The sequence below is a fragment of the Schistocerca nitens genome, chromosome 9 (genome assembly GCF_023898315.1).
Source record: "Schistocerca nitens isolate TAMUIC-IGC-003100 chromosome 9, iqSchNite1.1, whole genome shotgun sequence".
NCBI lineage: Eukaryota > Metazoa > Arthropoda > Insecta > Orthoptera > Acrididae > Schistocerca > Schistocerca nitens.
In genome coordinates, this window is record NC_064622.1 from 250,299,503 (window position 1) to 250,324,635 (window position 25,133).

Genomic DNA, 25,133 nt, shown 5'->3' on the forward strand with positions numbered 1-25,133 from the left:
ATTGAGCAGGTCAATGACGCATTGGTCCACCTCCGGCCCTTATGCACGTAGTTATACGGCTTGGCATTGATTGATGGAGTTATGGATATATCGTTTCAATGGGTATATCGTTCCAGTTGTGTCAAATAGAAAAGTTAGGTCGTAAAACTCCCGAGCTGATTGGAAAGCGTTCTCCATATGCTCCAAACATTCTCAGCTGGGGAGAGATCCGGCTACCTTTCTGACCAAGGTAGGCTTTGGCAAACAAGAGGATAAAGAGTAGAAACTATCGCCATGGGCGGCCAGGCATTACATTCCCGTAATGTAAGCCCAGGATGAGTTGCCATGAAGAGCAACAATACGGCGCGTAGGGTATCGTCAAAGCACCGATTGGGATCCTGCTATGAAATGAAATGAACCCCCAGACCATCACTTCTGTCTGTCGGGTCGAAAGGCGGGCGACAGTCAGGTTGGTATCCGAATGATGTCTGGGGCGTCTCGAGACACGTCTTCGCTGATCACTGGGCTCAGTTCGAAGTGGGATTCTTCAGTGAAGGCAATTTTACTCCAGCCGAATGTGTCCGACACAACAGCAGACGTACTCGTTAGTGTACGCAGGTCAATGGTAGTCGGCGTAAGGGACGCCGTGAATACAGCCGCCTTTCTGTGAGCCACCTCAGCGAATCATCACTTGCATGTCGGACAGATGATAATGACGAATCCGTGGCTCAGAGTACCACCCTGGCGATTGCTCGGTCCTCACGTTCTGTCGTCTCTCCTGGTCGGTTCTAGGCGCTTCAGTCCGGAACCGCGCTACTGCTACGGTCGCAGGTTCGAATCCGGCCTCTGGCATGGAAATGTGTGATGTCCTTAGGTTAGTTAGGTTTAAGTAGTTCTGATGACCTCAGATGTTAAGTCCCATAGTGCTTAGAGCCATTTGAACCATTTTGATGGCACATTGGTACTTTGTTACATAATTGTCAGAGCAGTCAAGTACGAGTTGTGAAGTGTACGTTTTTCATGAACTCTTAAACTTTCAATTGCCTTTCGCCACTGGGGAAATCCATTTCGAACAAACGCATTACGCGAATCGCTATCGGCAAAAGTAGCAGTTGCTGACGGAAGCACTATACTGGAATCAAAAGCATTTTTACAGACACTGCAGAACACTTTGTTCTTTGCCGTAATAAATCCAAGGAAATGTGTTTTCCCATCCTTCATAGTACGAACTGCTTGCTGGTTTCTTGATACTTCATGCCAATGTACTACAGGACCCGGCAGAAGACACATTCTCGGGTTCCTTATTTTTTGGTTGAACTTACTTTTCACTATTTTCAGTGTGATGATGATGACAATCACTAATTTATCCATAGCGACTAGGAAACTGTTCGAATTAGAAAGTACCAACTTTACCCATGAAGAAACGCACCGCATTTTTTTCTTCATCAATTCTTTATTGAACATAATGAGAATTACACACACGAAAGAATGATGTTTTATCTACACGCTCTATTTTCCCATTTAATCTCCGTCCTGTTCTATGGCTTTCCTCCAGCGCGGAACAAGGGCGTGAATGTCCCGTCGGTACCAATCCTCGTCCTGGTGGTGGAGCCTGTGCTTCATTGTGTGAATCACCTCCTCATCGTCCTCAAAATGTTTTCGGAGAGTGGCATCCTTTAATGGCCGAAACAAGTGGGGCTAGGTAAGGTGTGTCAGGTGTGACAGCCATAGATGGTCTCTCCAACCACTGCAAATCGTGGAGCACAGCCGAACCGCCTTCTGATGACCTCACCCTCCGTGCCCAGCGACTGACTGTACTTCTGTCGACAGCAGATGCTCCATCGACTTTGAACAAGCGTTTATGAACATTCTGAATAGTTTCTTTTTCTGCAGTGAGAAATTAAATGATGGCACGTTGCTTGTAACGTACATCACCTACAGACGCCATTTTGAAACCATGCTGCAGCTATGCTGTCGGAAGTGACGGAAACTTGGCGCGCTTACTCAGGACCGTTTGAACCATTTGAACAATATTAGCTACAACATATCCTTGACTTCTGATATTTCTGCCCGTGAGATTTTTTTATGTTTTACTAGTTTTCAAAAATTATATCAATTGTTTCTTCAGTTGGTACATTTGTGAATAGGTTAGTTACATCGAAAGAGGCAAACCTGCCAAGTATCCTGCCCCAGTCTTCCTGCGTACTATGTAGTGAAAGCAGGCAGAAACTTCAAAATCCGTTGTCAAGAGCACATAAATGCATTCAGGCTCAACCACATCGAAAAGTCAGTTATTGCAAGTTGGAAACGAAACAAATAATCAACAGTCTAGAAAATAATTTGCTAGTACTATATAATGAAGCCAATGGTCAGACCCTAAATCTGTCAGAACAATTGGAGATATACCTCCATAAATTCAAAAAACCAGAATCTATGTTAAATGAACAAACAGATTTCACAAGCCACAGTTACTTCAGTAGTTTTAAAGACCTATTCTAAAGGGCTTCCCTCATATGCTAATTTTTTAAATAATTATATCTCTATGGCACTACGAATTAATTCATCTTTGATCAACCAAGTACAACAAGATCTGTGGAGTGTTTACAAACATGTGTATGCGCATGTGCCTCTTGAGTAAAGTGAAATGTATGAACAGACTGGAGAAAAAAATGTAAAATGTTGCTAAAAAGTTAAAAACGCTTTCCTTGGATTATGTGGTAAGTTTACACTGTCCATTTTCTTCACTATTGCGCACATATTTTCCGCGTTTGACTTACGAAATTCGTAACCTAACATCAAACCTTCTCATGGCAGGAATATGCATTTCACCTCATTCAAGAGAAAAATAAATCTTGTATTAAGTTACAGCTGATGATGGACCCATAGGGTCCTAAATGCATCGTGTGTTTAATAAAACACGAAAAATGTTTGGCTGAAGGCGTTTTTTAATTCAATTTCCAATTTCACTGAAATCCTGAACCACAACGCTGTTACGTTTTAAAAAAATAACTTTTGAAGCAGTCTGTAAGACTTCCTTGTATCTCATATTATTCTTTAGTATTGCTCAATACTGTTGAGCAGATATTTTAAAACACTCGTTGGTGAATGGAACTGGCATACTGGAGCATGTCACTTGTAAGGAAACATGAAAGCAAACCGAAAAGACGGGGTTCCATTCACAGTGTACTGCCACTGTTATTCTGGGGAGTGCCTTTGAGTTGGCCAGACATCGGAAACAGAGGTCAGAAATTTTAACTTCCAGCTCAGTGTTTTAGTAGCACATTACTTTTTGATAAAAGCAAGTGAAAAATATTTATTTTATTTTGTTTTCATCAAACTAAAAATTTGATGGGCCCAGCGCAGCCACAAGATTATGTATGTGGGTGCTCGAGCCCAGGTGCACCCACGTAGTCGACGCGCATGCGTCCATGCAAGACCACCAGCATTTACACCTTCAGTGGCCTTTTTCAGCCGCAGATGACACTTTTGGACACACCCATTACTGTAGCCACAGTGAACCTTCGACCAGCTTCGAGCTGTCCAGTAAATCGTCCACGATCATAAGGACTCAAACGATGTCTTGCAGATATGTTATAGTACCACATGAAATGTCGCACTGATCGGTTCCACAACAACCTTCATCAAACCCCGTACTGCATGAACTGTCGAATGCATGGAGAGCGTTCGTGCGCAGGCTTCGGTGCAATTAACTCAGCCGGCCAGTGTGGCCGAGCGGATATAGGCGCTTCAGTCTGGAACCGCGCGACCACTACGGTCGCAGGTTCGAATCCTGCCTCGGGCATGGATGTGTGTGATGTTCTTAGGTTAGTTAGGTTTAATTAGTTCTAAGTTCTAGAGGACTGATGACCTCAGATGTTGAGTCCCATAGTGTTCAGAGCCATTTGAACCAATTAACTCATCTCGCCTTTTACATTTCCTTTCACTATCATTAATCTGTTGTTCCGCAGCAATTACTGCCTGTTCCGTAGCAGTTGGCAGTTTTTCCTTAGCTAGTGTCAGTTGTTCCTTAGTACTTATTAAACAGTGTACAATCTCTTTCTTCTGCATATTCATGACTGGTGTCACTCCCGTATTCCAAGACGACAACAGGTGTATTCACAAGACTGCTGGTATACGTTCGTAGCTCGATGAACTTTCAGGCTCGCTATTACACCTCGGTTGGCGCGCTATATCATCCGATGTTACTTTCATACAAAATTTCTGTTACTGAAAAAGCGTGCGAAACGAGCAGTCAACATCCTCACAATTTAGTAGCTCTGTGGGGTCTAATCGTGAGTGACTGGCTTCAGATGGATATGGCACAGGTGAAGAAACTTGTGGACTCTGGTTCTCACCGAGTTCAGGCCATTATGAAATCTACAAGCGGTCTTACGTGATGCGTGGTCTCCTGGGGGCGACAAACCTTCTATCTGTTTATAATTGTGACTTTATGCATATTATGACTGACTCGATTATTTGCTGGGGATCTGCAGATGCAACAGGACAACAGACTGCCAACAAAACGTGTATTTCAGACATTCCAGGTCCTAGCTAGGCAAATTGATGTTGAAAATGGTTCCATGTGAATAGACATATCAAGGAATGACGTGGCGAAATATGTAATTTAAGCTACATGAGTAACAGGAAAATTCAGAATAGAACGGCAAGAAAGAGAACCGGGAAAAGTAGGTCTGCGTTTAATGTCTCGTGATACTGAGTTCTATAGACATGTGGCTCACGGTCAACCTTACAATAAAGAGAGCCGAAAATCGATAATTATTTTCAAATTCAGGATGTAAATTCTGCATTTCGCAAAACATATTGCGGACTTCGGGCATCAATGACCTCCCCTCCCTCCCATACCGCCTTTCCTGTTCTATTCGTAAATACGCGCTGGAAGAGATACTGTTGGCAGCGCTCCGAATAAGCTCGAATTTCTCTTGAAAACAGAAAACATCTTTGTGGTCATACTGCAAGATGAGTATGGAAGGAAGTAATGTGTTGCTATGTTCTTTTTGGGAGGTACGCTTTCTACGTGTACAACTACACCTACAACTAAACCTCGGTAGCAGAGCGTACTTCTGGCACCATTATCATTTCCCCTATCGCTGCTACCTTCACGAATGGTGCGTGGGAAGAATGACCGTCGATAAACTTACATATGACCGCTAATCTTCTGATTGTCTCGCCGTGGTAATTTCGTGAGACACGCGTAGGAGGAAGTAATATGTTTCCTGACTCTACTTCGAATCCAACAGTAATACGATGTACAACACCTCTCATGTAACGCCTGCCAGTAGAAATTGTCGCGCATCTCTGTCACTTTCCAGCAGCGACAAAACTGTCCCGTGACGAAACACGCCACTATTCCTAGTATTCCCTGTCTCCCTCATTAATCTTACGTAATGGTTCCAGACCTTCGCTGCGTGTAACTTACCCTGTAAATCCAGTTTCGAGACTGAATTAATAAAAATTAGAAAAAAGTTTACATAGTGATTTTAATGCTTCAGATGCTCTACATATTCTCCTCCCTTCCACTTTTCTCACTTGAGTGAAACATTCACACAACCGTAAGAAACTGTCAGCAAGTCCTTCTTTGGGATGTTGTTCAACTCGAGCGTCACATTGGGTTGAATATTGGCTACGTCGTCAAAGCTTTGATCCTCCATTTCAATATCTGAACTGAAATGACATGGGTTTTTATTGAAACAACAAACAAATGGAAAAACAAGCCTAAAAAGGCGCTGGACTGCAACACGTCAATGGCGCTGCAATAGGATCGTGTATAAAACGAGCTGGATGAGAGGGAGAATCAGCTGCGCTAACAATAGCGGCATTTTGAATTTAATAGAAAAGCCATTGATAGTGAAGCTTCACTGTGAGAATGGAAACCCGCTACTGCAGTTTTGTGATCCTGTCGCCGTAAAAGAAGTAGTAGAGCGGGTAAAGGTCCTATGACAAGTATTCTGTGAAGAAAATTATCACGAAGCTCGATAAATACATCTTTGAAAATACTTTTACGCAGGATGGCGCTCCACCAGATATTCCTACGCATGTGAAATATCTATTGCGCAGATAAATTGGTGAGGATCGCGTGTTGAGCCGCCAGTTCCACCATGCTTGGTATCTCAGGTGGTTGTGGAGTTACCTGAAACCACAAGTCTACTGCGATCGTCCGATATCAGTAGTGATGCTAAAAGACCACATCCGATGCCAATTTCGCACCAAACCTACTGCTGTGCTGCACATTACTGTTCACAACGTCGTCCCTCGATTACAGGTATTGTTGTTCAACGATGGCCGACATGATGAGTATTTGTTATGAAGAATATTGTCTTTTGCTAAAACTCGATTGTTATGCTAATTATTGCTTTTGTACCATATGAGAAGCTATCTGTTGCTCATTTTCTGTACTTTCTTTTGGTTTAAATAAACACGTTGTCTTTATAAGCATGTGTGTCGATTTTTGCCTCTGTACCTACTTTGAAGTATCGAATTCTCAAATTGTAACGGACTTTTGTGTCACCGTGTATATCACGCCGAGAAGTTGAGTCCATTTGTATCAGAATATGGAGCCAGAGTATTAAATACCGCACCAAATGCGTCGATGAAGGATAAGTGAAAGAACGTGTGCTGGTTTCCTCTTCGCTTACAACAATTATTATACAGTTCTTCGCGTAACGGACATCGCTGTTCGTCGAAAGTGCCCTTAATACTGCGTTACAGGAAGCCAAGTCGTCCGACTGATTACATTTGCAATATTGCTCATCAACCATCTAAAAGAAGTAGGAAGCCCGGCAGTTTGCTTCTATGTACCGGACTGCGTTCTGTACCCGAAACCCTCGCCTCTGGTGGTCAAAGCGTTTGCATTCTAAAGTCCATAGGGGCTACCTTGAATACTTCGCTGATAAAACCCATGTGAAGAGGACTATGGAATAAATGATTGGGCGTTTGCTGGGGTGCTCTCAGAACGAGTCCTTCTCCATACAGCGGACTCTGAATTGTGATTTTTGTATCTATGGGTCCAAGGTGCCACTGCGAATTTCTAGAAAGACGTCATGTCCCTGCCTATGCTGCTTCATTTTTAAAATAAACACTTTATTTAGGTATTAGATAATTTCGCTCCCTCGTGCATTATTGAACTACCTCTGTTACTTCCATCAAAGTAAAAACTTCTAAGTATATAGCATCATATGTTCCACACAACTGCGTGGAGGAAGCAGAATGAAATGGCGCCCTCAGTAACGATTTTAACAAAACTATAGAAGTTACGGTCATAACCTGCACATACATCATATTTGAAACATGAAATACATGTGTACAAAAGGACAAATGTAATCCTTTTGCGGGTTTTGTCACTGTGATAGAGTGCCTAACCCATTAAAATACGTTATACATTTAATATCAAACCACACATGGTTTGGTCAGCGTCTTGAATCAAATGGAGTGCATTTTAATGAATTAAACAACATTATTTTTTACAGGTGCATTTCATGTTTGAGATAGTGGTCCACCTACCTACCATAGTTGTGCGAAACCTTTGTTAAATATTCACCGATAATGTCGTTGTGTTGTGTACAACACTTGGCTTATTTTAACTGCCCATCGTTTCCGGTCACCTTCTCGGAATGTTGGCGCCAGCTATTCGTGGCGACAGCACTCTTGGCGCCTGCCCCTTGCCACAACTTTGTTGCGAGCGTGTAATCAATTTACTCTCTACGTCCCTGTTGCGCTGAATGCAACGCGCGGCCGTTGGAGCGCTAAGGACGCCATCACATGCTGTTTCTTCTACATAGATGTATGGATATATTGCGCATATGCTTACGAGTTTTTACTGTAATGAAAGTAACAGAGGTAGCTTGGTAACGACCAAGGGGGACGAAATTAGCTAGTATGTAAATCATGAACTGAAGGGTTTATTTCAACAGCTTGCGTACGAAACTGCCTGCCCGCAACACTGTACTAAAACTCCTTAAGTGATTGAAAACCTATGTTGAACTATTATCTGAACCACCACCATGTGGCGAGAAATGTTTGTAATAGCGGAGCTATCCATTCAGTCTCGCGAAATAACTCATTGGTGGCCTCATAACTACATTTACCAGTGTGTTTTGTATTGTGTATTGAACCAGGGACCTAGAAACGACGGAGAGGCTTCATCCCGCCATAGCCTCAGTGGTTCACAACCCCACAACAGGCCACCCACGCCACCGCTGCCTCACACTGAAACCAAGGTTATTGTGCGGTTCGGCCTCCAGTGGACACCCCATCTCCCCTCCTCCCCTCCGCCTCTCCTCCCCACCCTGCCCCCTCCCAGGGAACGCCTCATAGCAGACAAGTGAAACCCCAAATGTTTGTGTGGCAGAGTAATTATGGTGTACGCAAGCGTGGAAACAGTGTTTGCGTTGCAATCGCCTACATAGTGTAACTGAGGCGGAATCAGGGAAACCAGCTCGCATTCGCAGGGGCAATGGGAAACCGCTGGCACACCGGAACTGAACACTAATCGACTGGGATGGTTCGCACCGGGGACCGGCACGTCTTACCGCTCGGGAGGCAGCGCGTTAGACCACGCGGCTAGCCGGGCGGGCTTGCATTGACCAGTACTCCTCCTTCAGGATATCACATCGATTTTCCTGCACACTTTGCCGTTGCCGGACGAGTACCACTGGCAGAAGTGGATAAAGGTGGGGACACAGCGTCATTTCTAACGAATTTGCAATGCAGCTGCATAGAAAACGATTAATTCTTTAAGAGTCACGTTTTACAGCTATCGAAGCACACGTGTCTTGCTGCAGCAGATAAAAATGCCAAAAAATCATCGCTGCAAGTCAGAAAGCAGTCCGAAAGGAAAAAGTAACCGTAACAGGATTCGCAGGTTTTGTGGGATGTGAACAGTAAGAATTCTCCTTAATAAATTGCAACACCAAGAACAATGGGAGATGACGAAGTTTTACTTACTGTTGGTAGAACATTGTATAGTAAGAAGAATGTGTGACCGAAGTTGAAGGTGGTTTAGAATATGCAAAGCATGAAACTTAAGCAGTTGTGGCACGCCGACAAACGCGAGCAGAAACTCGATAACTCGACGCGTGTACACAGAATGTAACTAGCGTTACTCCTTTGTGGTTTGTGCTGAAAAACTGATTTGCATATCCAAGTATATGTCAATTTGATTTTTATTGCATTCTGTCTCCATGGTTTTCCAGTTTAAATGGACAGCAGTGTAGTAGGCAATGTTCTCACGAGGAGATCCGTGTCAAGCAATATTTGAATCATTGATACGGTGCACTGGTGCCAGAGGAAAAGGACAAAGCCGAAAGAAAAAGAAACGGCAGTAATTGATTAGAGGCAACTGCTTTCACTCGCTACCTTACTCCACCACCCAAGTTCCACATATTGTAATAGTAGGTAATAGTAGTTTCGTATTTGCATACATACCGTAGTAACTTGTGTTGCTTATTCTAACTGTCGGCTACCTAAATGCAACTTGATTCCTCGTCTCTTCGCTAAGTTAAGTGGTCTGGTCCTGCTTTTACAGACCTCTCACCTTCTTAGTAGACCTCAGTTTCGTACTGAAAATCCTCCCATAAACTGAGAACTACTTAAACCTAACTAACCTAAGGACATCACACACATCCATGCCCGAGGCAGGATTTGATTCTGCGACCGTAGCAGCAGCGTGGTTTCGGACTGAAGCGCTTAGAACCGCTCGGCCACATCGGCCGGCTGCCATCACTGTGGCTACGGCTTTCACTGACATATGTAAGTAAGACTGAATCGATTTCTCGGAAACACAAAACCCACCCGCTTGAGAAAACAAGCGACCACATGCATTGAACGTATTTTTCGGTGTAATTTTAAATAAACGAGGCATACTTTCTTAGGTATCTTGAAAGTTAGATGGGTCACAGAGCGAAGTTGGTCACCGTTGAATGAATTACAAAATACTTATCCATGTGTGAGATTTAGGGTAATTGTTGGCTGATGTACTGGAAAAGAACACATTGTGAGGAGTTACAGGAGAGCGATTAACTGTGTCTGTCAAAAAGAAGAGTTTTTGGGGTTTCCAAACAATGTCTGCTCCAGATCGAAGTTGCAGCACATCTTGGACGTAGTCGTCGAACCGAGAATAGAAGTAATTTTCATTTTGGCAAGAAACGGACCTTGTCATTGCCTCAACAGTTTTTTGGTATACAACCTTGAAAAACTTAACGAACGGCATGAAACAGTGGCTTTATTTTTCGGCTAACGTTACTTGATGACGAGGCAAATGTGTCTCTCGTAATGCTGACAAAGCAAAACTAATATTATCGTTCGTCACTTACGTAAGCACCATTAGCGCTTATGACCCACTCCTCAGAACAGTCATCCTCATACTACGAATAAAACGTTATTGTTTTTAATAGTTTACCTACTGTAGCGTCGCAAAGTCATTTGCAACACTTTTTTCCCACGGCATTCGACCAAATTATTTTAATAAATACAACAACCAGATACTATGTTACGTGTTGTTATTCAAGCGAACATGTGTTTCGGGCTTTCACCCGTTTTCAGTTAGCGTAATAAGGACCGATGGCTCTTGTAGTCTGGTCCCTTCGATCCCAGAAACCAACCAACCAATTAGCGTGATACCTATTTGAGACTTGAGTCACTACATAGTTACAACATCGACAGCAAATTGGATGCTGCAGTTGCCATGTGTAAAATAACAATTTTGTTTACGTACTACACTTCGCGAGTTATATGCAGGGTGTACATTTTAAGTTGACAAACCAGAATAAATCGAAAAATAAGCTTCACACAAAAAATGTGTAGAATCAAAAGTTCACTATTTTCTAGGGGGACATGTGCTGGTGCTCAAATTAGGCCACTGGGGGTGGGGCGGGAGGCAACTTTAAAATTTCAAATGGGTACTCCCATTTTTATTGCAGAATCAGATTCTACATAAAAAGTATGTACATTTTGTCTTAAACATTTCTTTTGATTCTTGGTGGTTGGCGCTATAATTCAAGAAAATCCATGTTCTCATTTTTGCGTGGAAAATGATTACGGATACATAAAAAATACTTATTTACTTCATAAATTTTGATTCGCTAAAACTAAAAGTCTCTCTGGCTTCCCAAAGGGTGGGGTTTGACAGAGAGGAATTAGAGTTTTACAAATATTGACCCAAATATTATTTTTTTCCGCAGATTCGGATAAGTTTTGTTTGTTTCGTGGTCATGAGGCCACACAGCTTTTAATTATCAAAAAAATCATCTGACTAGCTAACTAACTAACCAAACATCCTACTTACTAACGAGTGAACTCATTAACTCACAGAGTAAACAAAGTAAAAGACTAAGGAAGAGACTAATCCACTCGCTAACTAAAGTGAACGTATTCCCCTTTAATATTTGGTGGTCCTGAAAAGGGACGATTGGTTTCGTTTTATTCTTGATTATCTTTTGGTTTTAGCGAATAAAAATTTACGAAGTAAAGAAGTATTTTTTATTTATCCGCAACCATTTTCCACGCAAAAATGAGAACATGGATTTTCTTGAATTACAGCGCCAAGTACCAAGAATCAAAACAAATGTTTTGGACAAAATGTACGTACATTTTTAATTTAGAATGTGACTCTGCAATAAAAAATGCGGGTTCCCATTTGAAATTATAAGTTGCCTCCTGCCTCACCCCCAGGGAGCTGGGGTGGCTGGCAATTTTAGCACCAGCAGATGTCCCCCTCGAAAATAATCAACTTTGGATCCTACACATTTTTTCGAGTTGTTCTGGTTTGTCAACTTAAAATTTACACACAACAAGCAGAGTTGAAAGTATGTACTCGTAAACAGCAGTATATCGCAATTATAAACTCGCGAATGGTGGTAGGTAAACAAAGTTGGTATTTTGCACAGGGCAACTGGAGGATCCAATTTGCTGTCGATGTTGGAGACTGAAATAACTGTTATGCTAACTGAAGTTGGGCGAAGGCCCGGAACGCGTGTTAGACTAACTAAAAATACGTAGAAAAGTGGCTGGTTGCTGTATCTACTAAAATAATAAAACAGCCAGTAAAATGAATAAAGCTTTGTCTTCCACCAAATGTATGTACTATGGCTTTTAACAAGATTTTTTTTACATTTTTAAGTAGGCGTTGTTTTTCTTTTGCAAGTACAAGAAACTCTGTTCTCTTTCTTTTTCGTGTAACTTGTGATCACCGAGAGAATACGTGACACCTCCGAAGACCGAGCCGTGCCGAGATGCTGTTCATCAGCCGCAAATACGCCGAAGCCCGTCACCCGTTGGAGGATCGCGCACGTATAGTCCTCAGAAGTTCCGCTCGTCAATGTAACTCGTGAACTAGTATCTCTAATAAAGAAGTTATATGTTATACAAAATAAGCTTATTTTCCGTTTCCAATCGTGCTTTTTTCATTTTTTTTTTTTTTTTTTGGATTTTCAAAAGGACAGGTTTCGGGAAATGTCATCCATCTTCAGACCATATATTGCAGTCACAGAGAAACCTGTTTTAACGAAACTGTCAGTTCACGGTCACGTACTAAGGTAGTGCTTAGTATATGACAGTGAAAGAATTCAAATATATTTTTCAACATTCTTTCGCGTCCCATACTCAAAGTGTGCCGTACTTCTCCGTAATCGTGTAGCACGCCGAACCATATATGGTAACTGGCTCAATAATATATATATATATATATATATATATATATATATATATATATATATATATATATATATATATATATATCTGAAGGTTCGTTTTTAATGGGATTTTGTGCACCAAAAAAGGGAGTTCAGTTTTGATATTGCTATCCTTCCTGAGCTGCATCTGTTTCTGAAGTCGTCCACACATGTTCCGCCTTCATTAATTATTCTTTCTAGCTATTTATAATTTTCATAGTCATCGAAGTTTACACTGTCTCATATGCACATAGAAAGGGAGAGAAACGAGTGTGAGCACCAGAAATTCGTTGAAGACACGCAAAATAGTTTATTATGGAGGCCGAGATGCCGGATTCGGCAGGAGCCGTAGGACCCCTTGCAAAATAAATATAGAGTGAACTGATAGTTCACGTATGAGAGGTTACTCTAGACCACGAGATACGATCTGAAGATAGGCGATATTGCCCGAGACTGGTCATTCTTTATTTAAAAAAAAAAAAAAAAGCGATCGATATATAGAAAATAAGTCTTGGAGAAATATGTCCAGTTTTGATAAAATATGTGTCTCTTGTTGGGTTGTATACGGAGTGTAAGGGTTATAAGTGCAGATATTCTTAAATAGTACCTTAATATGTACACACATCAGTGTGATGGTTGTTTCTTTTTCTTTCTCGGTATCAAGCAGTCTTACCACAATAAGGTCACACACTTTACGACCTGATGTTTTCTGCATGGTCGTACTGCGCCATTAAGTGGATTATGCCTGACAGTATAGACTGCCCGATTTGCGTCCACGTTTCCACACTTTAACATCTGGCTTGCTGCACAGGCGAAAATAATGGCTTGCTCTTGCCACACGTACTTGGAGGTACCAACCAACCTAAAAAGTATGACTTGCATTAGCTATAATTATTAGTCAGTATTTACGTCATCTAGACGTAAATACTGACGTGATGTTGTTCAGTATACCGTTTTCAGTCACCAGTAGAAATATCTGCACTTTTACCCGTTACGCTATGTATAAGAATTTTGTTCAGTTGCCGAGCGGATGTCGGTCAGTATGAATAAAAATTATGAGGCCAGCGATATTTATTTCTGTGCATTTAAATATTACCTGTGATTAATGGACACATTTATCAATGTCACGACGAATATTTTCAAGTGAGGTAATGATAGTATTACGGAGTATTTATGGAAGTGTTTACATGCATACAATCTTTGCTATTCTGAGACTTTTATTAAAATGCTTGGCAGCATATGTTGAAGAACTTGATCAGTATCGGTACCCCTGAATTTAGCCTACCAGCTTTTCTCTCTCGTGTTGATTAAAGAATTTGCACCAACATTTATAAAATTTGTTTAGAAGAGAGTTTAAATAGAATGAAAGAGTATACTGAATGAAATTATTGAACTTCTTTGCCGATTTTTATATGGGTTACAAAAGACGCTCAATCCACAGTTCATACATATTATGAAAATGTACGTATGTATGTATATATGCATGCGTGTGCGTCTGTGTATGCGCCACATCGCCTCCTAAACCACTGGACCGATTTCAACCAGTCTTGGTACACATATCACTTTTTGTAGGGCAACAATCGCTGTGGTGGTAAGAACCACCAACCTCCTGTAGTTCAGAAGGTATGACGTCATGATCTTTAAGATGCGTGAAAAACAACCGTATCATCCACGACATACAAATTTATTCGTATTAAATTTCACAGAGTCTCTTCTTTGCTACTAACTCTGCTGGCAACACTTTCCTGCAGATAGTATCTACATATCCCGCTGAATGTACCCACACAAAAATCTCATTACACGACACAGAGTTTACTAGATATGACGTCATGCATACTGATTTGCGTGAAAAACTGTCGCACCTTGTGTGAATATTAATATTAGGTTGGTGCATAAGTAGCGTTTTTGTTTTGCATGTTGGTATTCCGGCTTCTTTAGGTTTATTTATGGGTTGTCATTTTCTATTTGTAGTTCAGTATTGCTATTTGAGTTTACGTATTGTCACTTTGCCATGTCGAGGTAGTGAGAGGGACTGTGGACGCTATAAAATGGAGTACCAAGTGGAGAAATTGCAACATTTTCGATGTTTTTTCTGTTTCAGTTCAATAGAGAGGTGACAACTGTGGAGGCAGCCAGAAACATTTCCGCCATTTATGAAGATAACGCCGTTTCACAGAGCACGGCAAGCAAATAGTTTTCTCGTTTTAAGAAGGATCATTTTGACATTATTCACTATCCACGTTCAGGATGACCTTCGAAATTTGATGAAGACCGTTTAAAGGCATTACTCGACAATGATTCACATCATTGTAATCGAGAACTAACAAATGTGATGTGCTGTGATCGCTTCACCATAGTGTGACTCTTGCATGCAATGGGGAAGGTTCAAAGGTCGAGTGTGTGGATACCGAGTTGTCTACGCAAAAACCAAAATATCGCCGGGTGGCCATATACGAGTACGCACCTGTGCTTGCTCGTCATCAACTGGTTCGCGAACAACACCGACCATGTATCCTGTATCGCTACTGGTGACGAGAAGCTGTGTCTTTCTGCTAATACAGGGAAAATAAAGGAGTATTTCACTCTAAAGAAAGGATCAACTCACCGCACAAAGATCTGCGCACCCCCACAGAAGGTAATGTTACGCATCTTGCTTCCCCGAGCTTTAACGATCACTGTTGACATTTACTGTCAACAACTGAGACGTCTTGCAGGCGCAATCTAAGAACAACGACCAGGAAGACTGCGTGAAGTTACGCTGCTCTGACAACCGCCAGTAGCATTCTGATGGGGCCGGCCGCGGTGGTCTAGCGGTTCTGGCGCTGCAGTCCGGAACGGCGGGACTGCTACGGTCGCAGGTTCGAATCCTGCCTCGGGCATGGGTGTGTGTGATGTCCTTAGGTTAGTTAGGTTTAAGTAGTTCTAAGTTCTAGGGGACTTATGACATAAGATGTTGAGTCCCATAGTGCTCAGAGCCATTTGAACCATTTGAACCATTCTGATGGACTGACAAGAAACAATATACAGGCGTTGGGTTGGCAAGGCATTCCACAACCACCTTATTCACTTGATCTTGCGCCCTCAGGTTTTCACCTTTCCCTCTCTATATCGAACAACCTTCAAGGAACTTCCTTTCCGGATGAAAATGCTGTCCAAACATGGTTCGACATGTCCTGTTCTTTAATACCACGTGATTCCTACAGTCGCGGAAATGAACAGATTGGCAGGAATATCTTATCGACGACTGAATTCTCTGTTACATGTGTCTGTTGTGTATATTAAACTTACGTTACGAACGTTTGCACCAACCAATACATTTATTCTTTACAGCTAAGACACTGCTACAGTCCAGTCAACTTAAGGAATTCCGTAACACCTGGCAGCAGCGCTTGTGACAGTTTTCAATTTAGAAGCTCAAACGGCTGAACGCGAAAACTGTAACTGTCCATAGAGCTATGGAGTGGCGTTGGCGTAGACACGTTAACAAAATCGCGTTGCAGATTCGCGAAGCACCTTGCGCCGAGTGTAGAGAGATACTATGTTTCTTAATTAGGATACTGTACTCATACATTTGTATATTATGCATATTTCTTTGTACGACTGTTTCATAACTTCAAAGCAACTGTCACGAATATATGGAAATGGAATTTTTTAGATATTACACTACAAACATATTCTGTTTTTGTTTCCGTTTCTACTAGAAAATTGGCAAAATGAATATTCAAGCAATGTTGGGCGTCAGGTACTAATAAAATAATACCACAGTATGCAAGGAATTGTGTCATTTCATGTGCAGTGAAAACTGAAATTCTAAAATTATTTTGTTTTCCGTCAGTTGTGATGGAATAAAATAAACTGCTGACCATTAAAACTGCAACGCAAGAAGAAACGTCAAGTTATCACGTAGTGTACTACGTTCTAAATATATGAATGCATATGACTGGCTGGCATTTCAAGACATTCTCACAAAGTGGGAGTAACCCTACCTACGTTTTGTGTATTGGAAGGATTAAGATGCGGGTTTCTCATTTAAACCAGCATCTGAATGTGACTCTTCAAGCTCTCTCGGCGGATATGTTGTAAATAGTCTTCACGGGTTGCCGCCGGATGACGATGTGCAAATGCCACAATATTTACTCGGAGCAACTGTCCGACATCTTCAGGTGGCTGAAACTTGCTGGTGGCTAGGTACGACTGCTGCGACGAAATGTTGTGGAATTTGTACGTCATCCGGAGACAAACCCGTGAAGACTATTTACAGCTTTTGAATGTTTGCTGCTAGTGAGAAATTGTGTCCGATCCTGCGTAAGAAGGAAAAACACCTACCAGCATGTGCAACCGAGCGAGATGGCGAATTGATTAGCACACTGGACTAATATTCGAGAGAATGACACTTCAAATCCGCCTCCTGCCATCCAGATTTAGGGTTTCAGTGATTTTCCTAAATCGCTCCAGCTAACTGCTGCGAGTGGTTCGTTTGAATGGGCGCGGCCCATTTCCTTCCGCATCATGCATACATTCCGATCTTGTGCACCATCTTTAATGCCATCGATGTAGACGGGACGATAGACCCTAATCTCTCTTTTAGGAAGTGTCGAAATTCGTCAGCGCCAGAATAGTGGACTATTGAAAAACAGATTTATTGTTCCGCGACATTTCTACTCGTGTTGGTCTGAATCTGACAAGAGTCAAGCGAATGCAGAGCCTTGCGTTGTGGAGGACCATACTCAGCTTCATGCAACACCTTCAAAGTTTTGTTTCAGCTTTTCTTTGTGCACGTATTACTTTCATTCTGTCGGCGTGCACGTACTACTTTCATTCTTTCAGAGTGGGATTTTTCCTATCTCCAGACAAACATTTCAGTCTTCTTGGGTTTTTCTCCAGTCAATGTGAATTTTCTACCAAAATTTTTTTCTGTACGGAATACCAAGTTGTGTAATTCCAGCTTTTATTGTTACAAATTTGGCAACTTTACTAGAATTTCACAAATTATTCTGTTAATTTTATTGGTTCTAGTCTTTTAATACACCTGTAGAATTTTACCCCACGCTTTACGTATCCTGATAAATGTTGGTATACTTTTTCGTTTCTGCATTTGTTCTTGGTTTGTATATAACTTCTTAAGTATAATTTGAGTCAACAGTTTCCCTGATTATTTTCCATTTGCTTTTCTTCAGTACTTCTCCTTCTGCTTAAAGTGATTTCTTTCAGCCCAATACAGATTCTGCTGTGATAATCATGTTGTTGCCATTTTACGGCAATGAATTTCATGCTTAGTGGTCTCTACGCCAGTTTCCTGGACTGTTTCGACTAAATATTTTAACTGACATCATCGACAATTATAACTGAGAAACTCTCTCAATTTTTCCATGTTTTCGAGATTTGAGTTTTGAGAGTACCATACTTTTGCTTATACGCATTTGGAAGAAATGATATTTCGTTAGCTACTCTTGTGCTGTTTCATTAAGAATTTCTTTTTGTTTTTTTGCTGTTTAAGTGCCTTGACACAGAATTATGAGCCCATCCTGATACTGGTTCTTTCTGGTTTGATTGACATGTGAATTCGATGCTCTGATTTTAGTTTTCACTACGCATGGATTATTTTTTCTAAGACGCAGCTGTAATGTAATACATACACCGTCCACCTGTCAAAAGTCTGAATAACTAACTTTTAGCGTGTGGGACGTGCAGAAAGAGAGAGAGAGAGGTTCTGGAAGCTACGGACAGGGATGTGGAGCCATGCCGACTCCAGTGTGGTGACCAGCTGCGCTAGATTTCTCGGTTGAGGCTTCATGGCGCGAACAGATCGATAGATGTTGTCCCATAGATTCTCGATTGGGTTTAAATACTGGCAATCTGGTCGCCAGGGGATTACGGTAACCTCAGCCTGGTGCTCTTCAGACCATACACGAACACTGTGAGCTGTGTGAGAAGTTGCATTGTCCGGGTAGTAGATGTCATGATGTCGAGGAAAAACAAACCGCACGTAGGGTCCCCAGACTATAAAGCTCCCTCCTCCAGCCTGGATCCTTCTGACAACTGGTGCAGGGTGTTTGCTTTCAGACGTTTCTCACCGTACCCACTAACAACCATCCGTCCGATGGAGCATAAAACGCGATACATCTGAAAAAGCCACCTGTCGCTACTCAGTGGACGTCCAGATGCGGCATTCTCGTGAAAATTCCAACCGTCGTCGCCGATGAGTAGCAGTTATCAAGGGAGCATGAATCAGACGCCTGTTGCGAAGGCACATACGCAGCTACATTCGCTGAACACTCGTTGAGGAGACACTGTTGGTGGCTCCTTCGTTCATTTGGGTGGTCAGTTGCTCAATAGTTTCACGTCTATTCGGCCGCATACATCTCCGCAGCTCTCGCTGATCGCTGTTATCTATGCCACCAGCCTCTGGTGCACACAGTTGCATCGGCGCCGGTTTTGGATAGCGCCATGTTGCCACGCGCGGTGTACCTCAACCACGGTGGCAAGCGAATAGTTTACAAACTTAAACATTTCGGAAATGCTTCGACGCTTGGTCTGAAAATTAATGAGTATGCTCTTTTGGAGTCAGACTAATTGACCCGTTTCCACGTTACGACAACGACTGCAGTGCTAGCCACGACCCCTTGAAAACCATTATATTTTCTCCACTGCTAGTGCTGCCACCTGTAGTCTCTGTGTGGTGGTTGCACGTTGATGTCGAACGTAGGCGGTGGTCACATTAATGTGACTCGACAGTGCTGAGTCCATCACCTTGTCTCACTCTCGTTTTAGTTTCAAAATCTTCCGTTATTTCTCCACTATAGTGTGCCTTACATTTGCACTATTTAGTGTGTCACTTGCAGTGGTTTTGATGTCCAGACCTTATTTCTTCAGGATTATACTGAGTCATAACCTCTTGTTTATAATCACAGAGGTACAAACTACATTCTTATTTTTAATTTTTTAGTGTCTGAGAATTTATTTCATTACTAAAATTCGTTCCGCACATGACCTATTTGTTGTGAATCTTTGACATTCGTCAGTATCATATCGAGCTATTATTGTGCTTGACCAAGATTCATTGAGATAGAATAATGTAACAGAAATGACGGAATTTCTCCTGTAATTACTAACATCACTTTTAACTCCCTTCTGAATCAGTGCTGCTTATGAGTTAACTACAATTATCCCAGTTCGCAAAATGTTTTGTATGATCAGTGTTGTTTCATTAAGGTTTTTGCGCCAGCTGACTGCAGTCTTGCAACAATTCTATCTTCACGAGATGCTTTGTTCCCTTTATAGCCTTTCAATTTGACTAGACGTTTGTAACCTCCCAACAGAATAATGCGTATAATATTCACATTTAGTGTAACCTCCAAGTTTTAATATGACCTTCCATTAAAGACTGACTGCATATAGAGATTAATAAGTTTTGACGTCAGCAGCGCTGCGTCATGGCCATGTGAAATTATCCTGAATAAACTGAAAAATTTTTACCTCACAATGATGTCGCCGGATTACGCTATCTATATATCTGCTCCTATAAGAAATTTTTGGCACAGCCCAGTGTAATGCTGGCCACTAGATTTTCATTTGCAGGAAAACAACTGATTTTATTTTGCTTAATCAACATGAGTAGGCTCAGGAAAAATTCGTAAAATCTTTAAACTTTAATCTCACAAGGGAACCTCCCCATCGCACCCCCCTCAGATTTAGTTATAAGTTGGCACAGTGGATAGGCCTTGAAAAACTGAACGCAGATCAATCGAGATAACAGGAAGAAGTTGTGTGGAACTATGAAAAAAAGAAGCAAAATATACAAACTGAGTAGTCCATGCACAAGATAGGCAACATCAAGGATAATGTGAGCTTACGAGCGCTGTGGTCCCGTGGTTAGCGTGAGCAGCTGCTGAACAAGAGGTCCTTGATTCAAATCTTCCCTCGAGTGAAAAGTTTAATATTTTTATTTTCAGACAATTATTATCTATCCGTCCGATGCGATCACTTTTTTTGGAGTGAGTATCACATCCACAAGAAAACCTAAATCGGGCAAGGTAGAAGAATCTTTTTACCCATTCGCCAAGTGTACAAGTTAGATGGGTCGATAATATATTCATGTCATGTGACGCACATGCCGTCACCATTGTCGTATAGAATATATCAGACGTGTTTTCCTGTGGAGGAATCGGTTGACCTATGACCTTGCGATCAAATGTTTTCGGTTCCCATTGGAGAGGCACGTCCTTTCGTCTACTAATCGCACGGTTTTTCGGTGCGTTCGCAAAACACAAACACTAAACTTATTACAGTGAACAGAGACGTCAATGAACGAACGGACAGATCATAGCTTTGCGAAAATAAAGAAAGTAAAATTTTCTCTCTAGGGAAGACTTGAACCAAGTAAGTACCTATAATTTCACAGCTGCTCACGCTAACCACAGGACCACGGCGCTCCTGAGCATACCCTGTCCTTGATGTTGCCTATCTTGCACATGGACTACTCAGTTTGTATATTTTGCTTTTTTTTCGTGGTTCCACACAACTTCTTCCTGTTTCCTCGATTGATCTGTGTTCAGTTTCTCAAGGCCTATTCACTGTGCCAACTTATAACTAAATCTGAGGGGGGTGCGATGGGGAGGTTTCCTTGTCAGATAAATGACTGGCAAAAGTTTTCTTCAGAACAAAAGTTATTATTGAAACATTTCTGCAAGGAATTACATGGGATTTTAAAATCACAATTTGGGTTAAATCAGTTGTGGCAATTAACATATGCGCGCGGCAACAAAGAACAATAATATATTTTTGTTTTTACCTTATACCACATGGCTCAGGCATCACCATCGTCTTGCACGAACGGCCCAAGTCAACCCCCTATCCGAACTCCAGGACTCAAGTGCTCTGTGCGAGCTACAAAACACGACAGCTCTCTGCGAGCTACTAAACTGGACTTACTGCCAACACTGCTCTGACCTGCGATTCTATTGTAGCATAGATATTCCATATCGCAGGCAGTGCGTGAGCAATCCATCGAAATTACATCTTCTCAAGTGCGCTAGCGAATGGTAATGAACCCGTAATGAACCCCTTACAAGTTTGCTTTTCGTTTGGTGCTTGTGAATGTGGATAGTTTTAGGGTAATTTGTGGTGGAAATATTTCTAAGGAATCAGGGCAATTTAGAAGTTTCTTTAAATATTTGTTAAGTTCTCTGCAGTTTTTCTTCGTTACTAAGTGCTAATTGATACTGCATAAAGTCAACCGCCGGCACGCCAGTGGGAAACGAAAGAGAAGAGACGGCTCTGAGAAGTCAGCCAATCGCACGCTGACCGATCTTTCTCCAGGACGACAACGCTATAGCATCGGCGCCTAGATGAAGAGGACATAAGCGCCTCGTCCGACTGGTCGCGGCCCAGTCCAGGAGTTGAAGATCAGCTTCGAAATTAGGCACTTGTATAGCAACGACTTAGGGTCGTTTAAACTGAAGAACTTGTTTATTTGCATGTCGTCCGTTACTTACAGCACATCTATATAATGGCGAAGTTAAGTATGGTAATCTGTTCATTTTATAATAAAACTCATTAATTCGATCTGTTTGAATTGTTTGTATACCGATTCGAGAAAGCAGGTTTCCTAGACGTCCCATAATTGACGACTAGACAGGATTTTATACTAATCGTCCATTCTCCTTCTGGAATCATAGATTTGGGGGTAATAGGCGTTTAGCTCCATTTCAAATGCTTCATGAAAAGACAGACTGAAACTGTCCATTAAATACTTCAAAGCACAAACTTTTACGAAATGACGTAATAGAATAACATGTGAATAAAACAGAACTTAGGAAAAATCGCAACATTCATAACAGAAATGCAGAACAGTATAATAAATGTTCTATCACAAACACATAATGAGTGTGCACAACCCAATTCCTTGTTTCGGCGCTGGTTCAGTCGCTCTGGGCTAATGTCAATGTTTTTATTTTTGATGAGCGTTGGTGCATCCCGCCAGTGCCTCAACGTTTTGCACTAATAATGATAGAGGGCACAGTAATAAACGGGCAGCTAAAAAAGACAGAGACCCAGCATTATGTTACACATTATGCAGGTGCATCCGCCTGAAATAATCTCTGGCGATCGTATTCGACTTAAAAACAATTTTCGTGAATTGAATAGATCCGTCGGAAAAACATCTGGCTTCAACGCCTTATTACATGATGATGCTGTAGTATACAGTGAAGTTGCAGCATTAGAAAATTGCAGCGAAATGCAGGAAGATCTGCAGCGAATAGGCACTTGGTGCAGGGAGTGGCAATAGACACTTAACATATACAAATGTAATGTATTGCGAATACATTTGAAGAAGGATACTTTATTGTATGATTATATGATAGCGGAACAAACAATGGTAGCAGTTACTTCTGTAAAATATCTGGGAGCATGCGTGCGGAACGATTTGAAGTGGACTGATCATATAAAATTAATTGTTGGTAAGGCGGGTGCCAGGTTGAGATTCATTGGGAGAGTCCTTACAAAATGTAGTCCATCAACAAAGGAGGTGGCTTACAAAACACTCGTTTGACCTATACTTGAGTACTGCTCATCAGTGTGGGATCCCTAGCAGGTCGGGTTGACAGAGGAGATAGAGAAGATCCAAAGAAGAGCAGCGCGTTTCGTCACAGGGTTATTTGGTAAACGTGATAGCGTTACGGAGATGTTTAGCAAACTCAAGAGGCAGACTCTGCAAGAGAGACGCTCTGCATCGCGGTGTAGCTTGCTGTCCAGGTTTCGAGAGGGTGCGTTTCTGGATGAGGTATCGAATATATTGCTTCCCCCTACTTATACCTCCCTAGGAGATCACGAATGTAAAATTAGAGAGATTCGAGCGCGCACGGAGGCTTTCCGGCAGTCGTTCTTCCCGCGAACCATATGCGACTGGAACAGGAAAGGGAGGTAATGACAGTGAAACGGAAAGTGCCCTCCGCCACACACCTTTGGGTGGCTTGCGGAGTATAAATGTAGATGTAGATGTACAGTCATGCTCAAAAGTATCCGAACGACCTGAATTGCATTTCGCCTGATCCGCATGCAACCAAATAACGCAGCTGTCTAGCAGGTCCTCTAATCGCCCTTGCTACAGTCGTTTGACTATTGAATATGGTTCCAACAAGTCACCACTAGAAAACAATGTTCTGTATCGCAATAACTCAAGATGGAAAATAATACCACGATACTACACAATCATGGAACACCTTATCACAGATAAGACTGTCCTTAAGGCTTGTAAGCTCACACTTATTGCAATAAATGACATACCTGAAATGTTACCACTCTCATTATTACGTCAGGTAGGTAATGCACGTAGAACGTTGGTCGTATTCATGATTTCCTCTTCAAAGTAACATACCGTATTTCTTATTTAATACCAAATGACATTAAAAATTTAAGTTATTCACGAGCAGCTAGTTGATAATATGTATGAGCTTCAAATGACACGACGAACCGTCTCGTTCTGCATATGGATACAACCCAGGTCATGCAGACTAAGATTTCGTGACTGACGGAAACTAACAGTCATTCCTGACTAGGCATACAGAGAGTGATATACCTCGATTTTAGACAGTATCAGTTAGCAAATATCAACTTTAAATTATATGACGTAAACGTTTTTGACGGACGCAAATTCCTACCCAGCGTCTATTGTCCCTGTTAGCGAACTACGAGAGATGTTAAATATTGCTTCTTCACAAGTATCATACTTGAAACGCCGTCAGGTAAAGCTTTGCGTCGGACAGGGATTCGAACCCAGAACCTAATCGGATTGTTATCGAAGCACAATCAACTGTGACATATCGGACTTTCTCGGCAGTAGCTAGATGTTTTAACTGAAATGACGAGACGAAACATTAATTTTTTCCTTCCCAGGACTCCAACCCGACACCTATCGCTGTTATATTCTAGAGAAAACGAGCGTTAAACATGGGTTTTTTACACCAGCAGCGACACGTGAACATGTTTGAACTAGAAATAATATGACGAAGAGTTCAGTGCTGACTGGGAATCGAAGCCCACACATATAGTTGTGGATTGAACACAAAGAGGCGTCAGCTACCGAATTTTTCTCCTCCAGCAGCTCGGAATAACATACTTGAACTTACAGTGATCTCGCAAATAGTTCTGTGTCTCACTGGGAGTCAAAAACGTCAGATATCATTAGTGCTGACAACGAATGAAAATGCAGTAAAAATCAAAATTATTATCCACCAGCAGATAGGTGTTCTCATACTAGAGCTTGTCAATACATAATGAAAACTTTAGTGCCGGACCAGGATTCGAACCCATTCACGCGCAATATGTGGAGATGTTGAGGAATCTGTAGTTTTGAACAAACAACAAATTGTAGTCGAGCTGTATTGTCACGAAGGGATCAAATTCCGCGTTAAGGGCGGTCTGAGTTGCATTCCCATTTCAGAACCAATTTTATCGACATACAGAAGCTCA